This window comes from Rattus norvegicus, chromosome 5 (genome assembly GCF_021556685.1).
Source record: "Rattus norvegicus strain SHRSP/BbbUtx chromosome 5, alternate assembly SHRSP_T2T, whole genome shotgun sequence".
NCBI lineage: Eukaryota > Metazoa > Chordata > Mammalia > Rodentia > Muridae > Rattus > Rattus norvegicus.
The window spans coordinates 152,407,447-152,420,210 of record NC_141538.1 but is presented as its reverse complement, the minus strand read 5'-3'; the positions used below and the strand labels follow the sequence as shown (position 1 = coordinate 152,420,210).

At 46.1% G+C, this 12,764-nt stretch overlaps 2 protein-coding genes across 4 annotated transcripts in view; both read left to right on the top strand.

Moving 5' to 3' along the window:
* Cnksr1 (connector enhancer of kinase suppressor of Ras 1) overlaps window positions 1-12,764 on the top strand; it is a 460,720-nt gene that overhangs the window by 49,969 nt on the left and 397,987 nt on the right. The gene's annotated exons all lie outside the window — the stretch shown is intronic.
* Cep85 (centrosomal protein 85) overlaps window positions 4,111-12,764 on the top strand; it is a 47,309-nt gene continuing 38,655 nt past the window's right edge. The window contains 1 exon segment of one of the 3 annotated variants that reach the window (NM_001395607.1): window positions 4,111-4,235. The gene's annotated coding sequence lies outside the window, so the exon portion shown is untranslated. 3 annotated transcript variants of the gene reach the window in all.

Sequence of the window (12,764 nt, the reverse complement as noted above, 5' to 3'; positions counted from 1 at the left end):
TCAAACAAACAAAATCCCACAAAAAGGTGCGACTCAGCAGTAGAGCCTTTGCACAGCATATACAAGAGCTTGTGCTGGATTCTCAAAACCACAGTAAACAAACTCAAACAACCCCCAGACATATGCCAAGAAAAAGCAATCGGAAAACGGAAGCTAGATCCAGTGGTGCATGTCTGACATCACCACTCAGGAGAGCTGGAGTCAGGAAGATCAGGAGTTCAAATTCATCCTGAGTTTGCTCAGCTACGTAGTGAATTTGCCAGCCTGAGCTTCACGGAATCTTGTCCAAAACAAACGGCAAACTCAAGGAGTACTGAAGACTGATTAAAAAACAAACAAAAACAAACAAACAAACCCAAACCAAAACAACAACAAAAAAGTTGTCAGCTAAATCTAGCTTGGGGAGCCAACAAGTTTATTGGGGTTACTGATAGGAGCATAGGGGAAGGTTTATTTCCAGGAACTTAGTTGACTCAAAGGTGGACACATCAGCAAGAGGCCCTCCCTGCTATGGGGGAAGCCACAAAAGCTACATCCCTGGAGCAGCCTGCCCAAAAGGTAGCTGTACCAAAACCTCTTCCCCAGTGGCCATTGCTTATACAATCTTGGGAGGGCTCTGTGAGTGTTGGAAGTTTCGTCAGCACCCTGAACCTTGGAATTTTTCGTAGCTTTCTTAGGAGCCTTCCTCTTCCCTCCAGGATAGAGTGCTTCAGTTGGAGGCAGTAGCTATGCAACAGTAAAAAGCAGAATAAAAATTCCATTTATGGGCCTGGGTATGACCGTGCAGACCTTTAATCCCAGCACTTGGGAAGCGCAGACATGCAGAGCACTACGACTTGGGGACCAGGCTGGTTCACATCGTGAGTTCTGAGACCTCGTCTCAAAAACTATACGAAAAGAGACAGGTGGGTGGCTGGAGAGAGAGATTTAAGCAGCTAAGAGTACTCGTTGCTCTTGCAGCGGGCCCAGGTTTGATTCCCAGGACCCACCAGGCAGCTCACAATCGTCTGTAACTCCAGCTCCAGGTGATCTGATACCCTCTTCTGGCCTCTCTCTGGGCATTGCACGCTCATGGTGCACTTACTCTTTAATTGATTATTTTTTGTTTTGTGTACATAGGTGTTTTATCTGCATGTACATCTAAGTTAAAGTCAGCAGTATTTGTTTGAGAATAAGTGCACGTGTACATAATGCATGCTCACGGACATGTTTACCGTAGGACCCCGTGGTGGGTGGTATAGGAATGGCCCCCCGTAGACTTGTATGTTTAAATGCTTGCCCCATAGGATGTGGCCTTGTTGGAGGAAGCGTGTCACTATGAGGGCAGGCTTTGAGGTCTCCTATGCTCAAGACATGCCAGTGTGACACAGTCTCCTGCTACCTGCCCATCAAGATGTAGAACTCTCAGCTCCTTCTCCAGCACCATGTGTGCCTGCACGCTGCCGTGCTTCCCGCCTTGACAATAACGGGCTAAACTTCAGAAACCGTGAGCCAGCCCCAATTAGATGCTTTCCTTTATAAGACTTGCCTTGGCTATAGTGTCTCTTCACAGCAATGAAACTGAGACAGAAGCATATATAGTTTAGAGGATAAATATGTGGGGTCAGTTATCTTCTGCTTTTGTGTGGGTCCTGGGGATTGAATCTGCCGTGAGTCCGCACAACAAGCGCTTTACCCACGGAGCCATCTTGACATTTCTCTCAGTTCTTTCTGAAACCAGGTTTCATTTATGGATCAGGCTGTCCTTGAACTTGCACCCCTGCATTCCACTCTTCCCATTCTATTTGGTTAAATGGGAAAGTTATGTTTAACCAAGTCTAACATTTAATAAAAATTATATGTATGAATATTCTTTGTTTCTAGATAGCATCTCTTGATGTAGCCCTGGCTGTGCTGGGATTTGCTATATAGACAAAGCTCTCCTCAAACGTATAGAGACCCACTTGTCTCTGACTCAAGAGTGCTGGGATTAAAGATATGAGTCACCGGGATTGGGGATTTAGCTCAGTGGTAGAGCGCTTGCCTAGGAAGCGCAAGGCCCTGGGTTCGGTCCCCAGCTCCGGAAAAAAAAGAACCAAAAAAAAAAAAAAAAAAAAAAAAGGCACCATGCTTAGCTGGGAATGAGTGTTTCGCCTGTATGTATGTAAACAGTACTACTTGTATGTTTGGTACCCACAGAGGCCAAACCAAGGGTGCTATGTCCCCTGGAACTGGAGTTGTTGAACAGTTGAGAGCTATTATATGGGTGCCTGGAATCAAACCCCAGTCCTCTGTAAGAGCAGCAAGTGCTCTTAACTACTGAGCCATCTCTCCAACCCCAAATCTAGTCTTTTCTCTTTTAATCATGCTTGTTGGTAAACTTTCATTGATATATTATTTTATTACATAGACAGCAAGTCTTTTTAACATAATAAAGTAAGACGGGGGCGGCAGCACATGCCTTTAATCCCAGCACTCGGGAGGTAGAGACAAGCAGATTTCTGTGTGTTTAAGGCTCACCTGGTGTACAGAGTGAGTTCCAAGACAGCCAGGTCTACCAAAAATAAAGAAATAAAGAATAATAAATTAACCACAGCATTTAAGTGGTAGGGACAGGAAGATCAAAAGCTCAAGGTTGGCATGAATTACAAAGTGAGTTTGAAGCTAACTTTGTTTACATGAAATTCTGAGTAGACAAACAATACTAAAGTAACTGAAGATTTATGCATACTTAAAAATTATGGGGGGGCTGGAGAGATAGCTCAGTGGTTAAGAGCACTGACTGCTCTTCCAGAGGTCCTGAGTTCAATCCCCAGCAGCCACATGGTGGCTCACAACCATGAAGGATCCAAAGCCTTCTTCTAGTTTGCAGGTGTACATGTAGATAGAGCAGCATGCACAAGCACGCACACATGCACACACACACACACACACACACACACACACACACACACGGAAAAAAATGCACAAGAACCAATTCAAGAGGCCAAGTCAGTAGTATCAGGAGTCTGATGGGAGTCTGAGGGTGCATAGCAAGACCCTATTGAAGAGGACTGTAGAAATACACCTTCTTTTGAGACAGGATCTCATTATATGCCCCAGGCTAGCATCAAACTCCTGGCCATACTGATTCAGCTGGCTGAGTTGTGATTACAGGTATAGTACATTGCCCCAGCTCATGGTTTGGTTGGCTGGTTTTTGTTTTTGTTGCCATTTATAGATTTAAATCCTAACAGGTCCACAATTTCAAGTTTCTTTCCTCCCCAGGACCAACACTTCTTAGCCCACATTCTGTCTTTGTTCCCTCCTTCCCTACAAAAGAAACAGAAGCCACCAACTGGGGAAACTCACCTTCTTCCCATTAGTTCATCAATTCATTTTTTAGACGTCCAGACTTTATTAATTCGTTTTAATAAAGACTCCTTGATCCTAATTTCGGTGAATTTTCTCTAAATTCATCTGTCATTCCCAGGGTCAACATCCAACAACTTGTTATTCCTAAGTGCTTTAAATTGTATTTTTATCACTTATTTGGATTTAATTGTATTTTTCATTTATTCTGGCCTCCAAGGCCAGGAGAGACACGGTTTTGAGTGGCCAGACGAGGATGCTGGGAACCGAACATAGATCCCTTCAAAGAGCAGCAGCGATAGCTTTTAACCGCCGAGCCAGCTCCCCAGCCGCCCATCATTAGCTCTTAATTCTAATAGTGACCCTGAGTTGGCAGTGACCCTGGCAGGTCACATGCACAATGTGACTTCCTGATTCCGGAGGGAGGGGGGCCGAGGTAGGTTGGGCGGGATTCCCTAAAGCCTAGCTAAAACCCGGCAAGCCTCCCTAAGCCTCGTGGACACAGCGCCACCGAGTGGCGGAACTCGGTATGGTGCGAAGAGACTGATCTAAGTAGCCTCTGTGTCATGCGCAGAGTGACGCACTGGTCCAGCGCCTCCAGCGCAGAGATCCACCCGCCCACAGCCCTGGACACGGTGAAAGGGCGGGACACGAGAGCAGCCTAGGTCTCCATTGGTCAATTGTAGGGCAAAAAGAGGCGGAGCATCCACGCGCCTCGACTTTCTATTGGCCAGGGGCAAGCAGAAAGAGGCGGAGCCGGGCGGCGCGCGCTCCGGGGCGTGCGACTTGACGGGCGTGGAACGGCCGTTAGACGACCTGAGGAGCGGATTCGCCGCTCGTGCGGACGTGGTGGCCGCCTTCAGTATCCCAGAGTGAGGGGGTTCGCCGCTCGCTCTCAGGTCCGAGTAAGTTCTTTTTGGGGGCTCCCGCCGAAGCGGCGACCCCTGTCCCTCATTTCGTAAGCCCGGGAAAACCTTGAAAAGTCGGGACCTAGCTTCTTGGGGTTTGTGGGGGGGGGGAACCCCGTGGAGAGCGAAGCGCATGCGCAGATGGACCGAGCCGTAATTCCACCCCAATCTCTTCTCTCTCCGGCTGAGTTTCCTGGCTTAGGATCCTCACACGCCCTCTCGCGTCTCTGTCCCTCCTCCCGGCACCTTGCGTTCCCCTTTTCATTAACTGCACGGCAGTTTCCGTACTTGTGTGCCAGACGCCCCCTGCTCTCGTAAGAGTCCACGGCCCGCGGGAAGAGCCGGACTCGGCGAGTGGAGACCTTTCACAAACGGCCGGGAGCTGAAGGCGCCGTTGTGGTGGGGTCAGCGAGCTATCCCCGCGGAGTTGGTGTCTGACCTGAGGGGTAGTTGAGGGGCAGAGGACACCTGGGGATGGCCTAGACCTGTCCTAGGGCTTTGCTACTGCATCTGGCACGAAGAAGCTAGCGATGCTACTCGATGCCTGTACGTGACTGCCCCCCAACTCCCACTCGCAATTAGCTGAAACTAAGGTCAATGGTGATCAAGTTGAGGAATCTTGGTCTGAGGCTTGGGATGGAACAAAACTTTAGATTGTGTAGCAGAGAGTTAGAACATTTGACTTCAGTAAATTAGGAAGGTCAAACCGTGTCTGCTTTGTTATGTTGTTGAGCATTAAATAAGCCCTTAGCCCAAGCGAAGCAGACTCCACTACTTAGTTCTCTGCCCTTCCTCCCTTTTCTTTCTGTTTTTAGGTTTTGCTATGTAATCCAGGCTGGCCTGGAATTTCCTGTATAGCCCAGGCTGGCCTTTTACTGTTGTTTCGGATCTTGAGACAAGGTCTCACTATGTAGTCTTTGCTGACCTGGCACTCACTTTGTAGACCAGGGTGGCATTGAACTCCCAGAGATCCTCTTGCCTTCAGTCTCCCTTGCTGGGATTAAAAATGTGCATCACCATATCAGGCCCAGGCTGTCTTGAATTCATGGGGTTTTGGTTTTTTTGGGTTTTTTTTTTTTTTTTCATTTTGCCTTAGCCTCCATAGCGTTGAGATTGCAGGCTCACGTAATGACAAGTAGTTTTTCTTTAACACGATACATTTTTTTTAAAGATTTATTTTAGTTATGAGTGCTCTATCTGCATGTATATTTGCATACCAGAAGAGGCCATCGGATCCCATTACAGATGGTTGTGAGCCACCATGTGGTTGCTGGGAATTGAACTCAGGACCTCTGGAAGAGCAGTCAGTGCTCTTAACTGCTGAGCCATCTCTTCAGCCCCTTGGTACAGAGCCAGGCAAATAGTACTCAGGAAATTTGGGTTGATGAATACAGTATCAGTTTGGGGCTTCTTAAACACACACTCACACTCTCACACTCTCTCTCTCTCTCTCTCTCTCTCTCTCTCTCTCTCTCTAATGTTCATTAGTGGTTGGCTGTCTGTGTGAGGGTATCAGAAACCTGGGAACTGGAGTTACAGACCATTGTGAGTTGCCATATGGGTACTGGGAATTGGGCCTGGGCACTCTGGAAGAGCAGCCAGTGCTCTAGCTACTGAGACTCTGTCTGTCTCTCTGGCCCTTAGACTGCCACTCAATCCTGTTGGTTTTTTGTTTGTTTGTTTTTTGGCCTGGAAAAAAATTTATGAGATCTTGAGAGTATATCAAACATTTGTTGATAAGTGATGAAGAAACTTACTCTGAAACAATTATTTGAAGCTTGATTTATAGCCGATGCTTGTAATCTGAGCACTTGGGAAACTGAGGCAGGAGAACTTGTAAAAGTTCTGGCTAGCTCAGTCGGTAAAGCATGAGACTCTTTTTCCCCCCCTTGTGGAGAGGTTTAATGAGAGAGGAGAGGAGAGGAAAGGAGGCTGGCCGTGGACACATGGTAGGAAGCGGGAAGGGGGCAAGAACAGAGAAGAACAAAGAGTAAGAGGGGCTAAGAGGGGAGTAAGAGCGAGTGTGAGACTCTTAATATCAGGGTTGTGGTTTGAGCACCACCTTGGGCTCCAAATGCAAAAGTACTGGGGGCTTTTCTTCGCCTATCCTTGTTCCCAATAATGACAGATTTTTATCTTTATTTTATACCATACACACACACACACACACACACACACACACACACACACTATAACTGGGTAGGTTTGAGCTGTTCTAACCTGACTATATTGGCCTGGCATACTTCCTAGTCTACTTGTCAGGCCTGATACATCCTAATGATAACCTCCTTTGTCCCACCTGAGATACTCACACATACACACACACACACACACACACACACACACACACACACACACACACACACACTTTTATCCATCCTTCCATCCATCCATCCATCCATCCATCCATCCATCCCTAGGCTCTAAGTCCCACCTTACCCTCTCCTGCCCAGCTATAGACTGATCAGCTTTTTGGAGCTAGGGACTGAACCCAGGGCCTTGCACTTGCTAGGCAAGCGCTCTACCACTGAGCTAAATCCCCAACTCCGACTGATCAGCTCTTAATTGACCAATTAGAAGATGATGGATAACAATGTTTTCTGAGTCAGGGAATGCATCATAATAATGACAGAACCAAGTCCGGACTGCACCCAGATCTCTGGGGTGCAGAAGTCAACAATTGAATATACAATGCACAAAAAACATCTCCCAACATCGTTACCTGGAAGTTCAATGCTAGCCTGATCTGCATATTGAGTTCTAGCCAGGGCTACATAGAAGACTGTAACTCAAAACAAGAAAACACAATTCTTTGGTATGTGTATCATTTTTCTCACTTATTAAAGCTAATTTGTATATTAATAAGATGCTTATTTTTACATAATTAAATATTGCCAGGGATGGTGATCCATGCTGGATTCTCAGCACTTGGAAGATAGAGGTTTGAGGATAATCCTTGGCTACATAGCAAATGCTAGGCCAGCTTGGGCTACGTGAAACCGGTCTCAGAAACCAAAAGAAATATTGGATGATTGTTTGATACTGCAGGATATAGACCATCTTCAACATTTTTCAGAGTTGGTACTTCGATGTTATCACTGTCGATACTGAGAACACTGCTTCCCATAAATACATAGTACAGGATAGCAGAGGCGTGCTTAGGGCCATTTAATACTTATCTGTGTGTGTGTGTGTGTGTATGTGTGTATGTGTGTGTGTGTGTGTGTGTGTGTGTGTGTGAGAGAGAGAGACAGAGACAGAGACAGAAACAGAGACTCTGAGACAGAGACAGAGACAGAGAGTGAGTGCGGCTTTCAGGAGTTCTTTCCTTATACCGTAGGATCCAAGGTTTGACTCAGATTGTCAGGCCTGTGGCAAGTCATTTAATCTGCTGAGCCATCTCATTAGCCTGTCAAACAGCAGTTTTCCAAGTCATGCATTTGGACACCGTATATATGCTATAAGGCCAAGGAAAACTTTGAATCTCTGGTGTCCATGCTACAACTAGAGGTGTATGTTACCTTGCTCAGTTTCGTGGTACTGCAGATCCAGGTCAGAAAAGGTGTATGTACTAGAGAAGCACTCTACCAACTGAGGTACATCCCTAGACTTTTGTTTTGTTTTGTTTTGTTTCTATCTTGTTTTTTTGTTTGTTTGTTTGTTTGTTTTCTTTTTTTCTTTCTTTTTTTTTCTTTTTCTTTTTTTCAGAGCTGGGTACCGAACCCAGGGCCTTGTGCTTGCTAGGCAAGCGCTCTCCCACTGAGCTAAATCCCCAACCCCTTTTCTTTCTTTTTTGAGATGTCACTGTAGCCCTGGCTAGCCTGGAAATTGCTGTGCAGAGATCCTTTTGCATCCACCAGGTGCCGGAATTAAAGGTATATCCTGCCATGACTTCTTCCTTGTGGATTTTTTGTTATTGTCGTCTTTTTTTTTTTTTTTTTTTTTTTTTTTTTGGTTCTTTTTTTTGGAGCTGGGGACCGAACCCAGGGCCTTGCGCTTCCTAGGCAAGCGCTCAACCACTGAGCTAAATCCCCAACCCCTTGTTTGTCTTTTTGAGACAGGGTCTCATGTATCCCAGGTTAGCCTCGACCTCACTAGAAAGCAAACTTCTGGTCTTCTTATCTCCACTTCTCTAGTGTTGCAGATTACAGGCACACACCACTTCAAGCACAGACTGTTTTGATGGCTTAAAAAAAGATAGTAGAAGAATATTAAAATAAGAGTATGTTTCATAAGAGGAGAAAACTTTGAACACACAGTCTAGTTCCTGACCTGCAGTGGCCTCAAAGCTGAGCCAAGTTGTTTGAGGCCGTGTTTGGTATTGCATAGCTTGATGGCATGCACAGTGTAGAGTTCATGTTGCATGTTCAGAACTAAGGCTGCAGTGAAATCAGGAAATACTGAACAGGTGAGCCAGAAACATGTTGCATTTGTTATGTTTGGTTTTGAATTGATAATTGGCTGTTGTATTCAAGTATCTTTTACTATTCTTCGATTTTTCACAATCTCGGCTTTCCATTGTTTACCCTATCAAGCCGGAGTTGTATGCTGAAGCCGGTGGCACACACCTTTAACCTCTGATCTAGAGAGGCAGAGGCAGGCCGGTCTCCAAGTTAAAGGACAGCCAGGGTTACACAGAGAAAAACAAAATGAATAAACATAATGTGTGTTGGGCCTTTAGAGTGACTCAGTAGATAAAGGTATTTGCTGCCAGGCCGGAGAACCTGAGTGTCCATACATACACACATGCACACTCGAGTACACAGGTCAGGTTGATGGCGGTAATCATCATCAGTTTCTTGTTCATTGTGGTGGGATCTCATCTCAAACCCAGAGCTTGCCAATATAGTTTTGTGAGCCAGCTTGCTCTTGGGATCCCCTATCTCTGCCTTCTGACGCTGGAATTATAGATAAGCTCCCACTCCCACTCAGCGTTTACTGGGGTTCTGGGTGTCTGTGCTCTTGTTCTCGTGCTTATGTGTGAGCATCTTAACTACCCAGCTGTCTTCCCAGCCCCTTAGTCTAAACCTTTATTTTCTCATCTGGAAAAGGAGGATGGGATTAGTAACTGACTCAGAATTGATATGAGTATTAAACATGACACATGATTTATTTACTACAGGGTTTAATAGGAAGTTTTACATACATGTTACATTTTTTATGTGAGTGGACATTTTTTGTAGTGTATTCACTTCTGTTAGGGGCTTTTATCCCCTTCCTGTCTGCATTCAGTTGTATTTCTTTAGCTGTGGAGTTGATTGTTTGTATTGGGTTTTTGTTGTTGTTTGCATATTTTAGAGAGTCTATAGCCTTCAGTGAGTGCTAAAAATCTTTTTTGGTGTTTTGATTTTTTTTTTTCTTTTCTTTTCTTTTTTTTTTTTTTTTTTCTATTTTTCGGAGCTGGGGACCGAACCCAGGGCCTTGCGTTTGCTAGGCAAGCGCTCTACCACTGAGCTAAATCCCCAACCCCCTTGATTTTTTGAGACAGGGTTCTCTATGCATTCCTGGCTGTTCTGGAACTTACTATGTAGACCAGGCTGGCCTTGAACTTGTAGAGATCTGCCTGCCTCTGCCTCCTGAGTGCTGCGATTAAAGATGGCACTACTACCACCTGGTCCCAGAAAATCTTTTTTTTTTTTAAATATTTTAAAATTTATTATATTTTATGTGGTATGTGTGTTTGTGTGTTTGGTGTTTTTTTTGTTTTTGTTTTTGTTTTTTTTTTTTTGGTTTTTTTTTTGGTTCTTTTTTTCGGAGCTGGGGACCGAACCAGGACCTTGCACTTCCTAGGCAAGCGCTCTACCACTGAGCTAAATCCCCAACCCCGGTATGTGTGTTTGTTAGTGTGACTGTGGGCATCCTTGTGTCCTGACATTGGTGTAGAGGTCACAGAATGGCATCAGGCAACAGTCCTTGTTTTTAACTTGTTTGGGACGAGGTCTTTGTTGTTTGTAGCTGCAAATACCAGGCTAACTGGCCCACAAGTCACTAGAGGCTCTTTTGTCTCTGCCGTCTCCATGTATAGGAGCACTGAGAGATGAGCTCCTGTCCTAGACTTTTTCTTGGTTTGGTGTGTTGTTTTTTAGATTTACACACAAGCACACATTTGTGAAATTCCTGAAGAGATCAGGAGAGGGTCTTGGATCCTTTGAAGCTGGAGTTACAGGCAATTGTGAGCTGCCTTACATGGGCCCTGAGAAATGAACTTTGAGCAGTAGGTAGCTGCTGACCCATCTCTTTAGTCCTGATTTGATGTTTTAGGGCAGATTCTCACTGAGTAGTCCAGACTGAAGATCCCCTAGGTAACATCCAAAGAGCTGTGCACTATGTTCAGCCTAAAAAAATTTTATTGTTGATTATCCGATTCTAAGCTTATTAAGAAAAAAATCTAGAATAGTTTATGGTTTATTCTTAATGGGGATACTTTTTAAAAATTTATTCACATATTTATTTTATTTTTAAACTTTGCATTGATTATTTGTGAGTTTCACACCATGCACCTCAGTCCTACTCATCTCCCCATCCCCTCGTATCCACCCTTCATCCTTGAAACTCCTCCAAATAACACATACAAGCAAGCAAACAACAACAGAACCAAAGCAAAGCAAACATCTCATCGTGGAAGCTGTAGTGTGTCACAGTGTGTCCCACCGCGTGTCCCTCTGTCCACATTTTTACTAGCAAATGTTCATTGCAGTGAGTCATTGGTCTGGTTCAAGATCTCTGGCTTCTGTGATACCATAAATATTGGATCCTCAGTAGTACTCCTCCCTGTTATCCTGTTGTTGCCCTGTGTCATGGAGATCCTGCAGCTTTGGATCAGTGGGAGTGGCCCTTTCTCTAAACCCAACCATTCACAGATGATACAGATTTTGGGAGGGGCCAACTCAGTGCCCTGGATCTGGGCCTGGCTGGTAGCTGAGCTGGTCAACCCCCTGGCTCTCCCTTCTCCACACCACCAGGGCGAGTTCTACAGCACTGCTTTGGTTAGGCCATCCAATGTCACCATCAGCAGGAGGCAGGGTCAGCTCTCCCTTTTATGACCCAGGACCAGTTTTTCCCAACTGTTGCAGATGGTGAAGGGTCCGGGGTGGGGTGGGGCATCACTCTACACCTATACCACTTCATAACAGATGAATCAGGGAGCGTCTGTCCTTAAGGCTGGCTCATCTACTTCCCCTCAATCCAGCCCAGGTGAGACGCAGGGCCCACTCTCCTGAGTACTACTGCTGTTGATGTACAGGGCCAGCTCTCTGGCTCTCATGACCTCTCCCTGACTGCCTCTGGGGATGAGGGGGTGAGGGAACAGAGAGCATTCCCTCTCCCCACCCAGGCTACCTTGGAGCAGAGGAGTGGCTGGGCCAGCTCTCTTGCACTCTTGGGGCCCCCTCCACCAGGGCCATCTTTACTATGTTGCCCAGATAAAGTGCGGGGTTTGTTCTCCTGAGTACTGCAGCTGTCAGGGGGCAGGGCCAGCTCACCAGCTCTCATCACCCCAGAGCCAGTTCTCCTGACTGCTGTAGGAGGTGAGGTGGGTGGTGAGGTCATCAACCACACCACCTTATACTAAACTAGGGCTGGGGCTGGCTCACCTGCTCCCCTTATCAGGGTCAGCACTACTGTGCTGCTGAAGTGAGGTGAAAAACTTGTTCCCCTGAGTGCTGCAGGCAGCAAGGGGCAGGGTCAACTTACCCAATCTAATGACCCTGGGACCAGCTTTCCTGACTGCCATAGGAAGTAAGGGGCAAAGAGGGGACAGATGTGGCAGATGTGTGACCAGGCCAGCTCTTGCTCACCTGTGCCCCTGCCACCAGGGTCAGCTCTGATTTGCTGTCCAGGCAAGGTACAGGGCCTGTTTTCCTGAGTTGTACAAAGGGAGTAGTAGGGCTAGCCCTCCTGAGTTCATGACCCTGTGACCCATGAATGGTGGTGGTGGAAAGGGTGAAAGTCACCTCTGTGCCTGAGCGACCTCACAGCCAATGAGTAGCAGGACCCGCTGTCCTGAGTGCTGCTACTAGTGAGAGATGGGTCAAGTTCACCAGAGCATTGCATCCAGTGAGGGGTGGGAACAGTTATACATAGCTGCTGGACATCCATATGGTCCCTGGCTGCTGTCACAAACAAGGACATCCAATAGGGATACTTAAAACCAAACAAAAAAAAAAAATCCCCTTGAAATACAAAGCAACATGATAACCCAAGCCTCTAAGCCCAGAGATAGAGGCAGGCCAACTTCCACCACATGTGGATTTCTAGCTAGAGCTACGTAAGACATGTCTCAGAACAGAACAACATGTCTCAGAACAGAACAACATGGGGGACAGGAGCAGAGATTGTTGTGTGTGCCAGTAATCAGCCTCTTGTCTCCGCCTTCAGTGCTCCTCAGTAGTTCTCAACCTGTGGACCACAACCCCTTTTTTTGGGGGGAGGGGATTGAATGACTCTTTCCCTGGGTATATAACACATATTTTCATTGTGATTCATAATAGTAGCAAAATTATAGTTATGAAGTAACAATAAAATAAT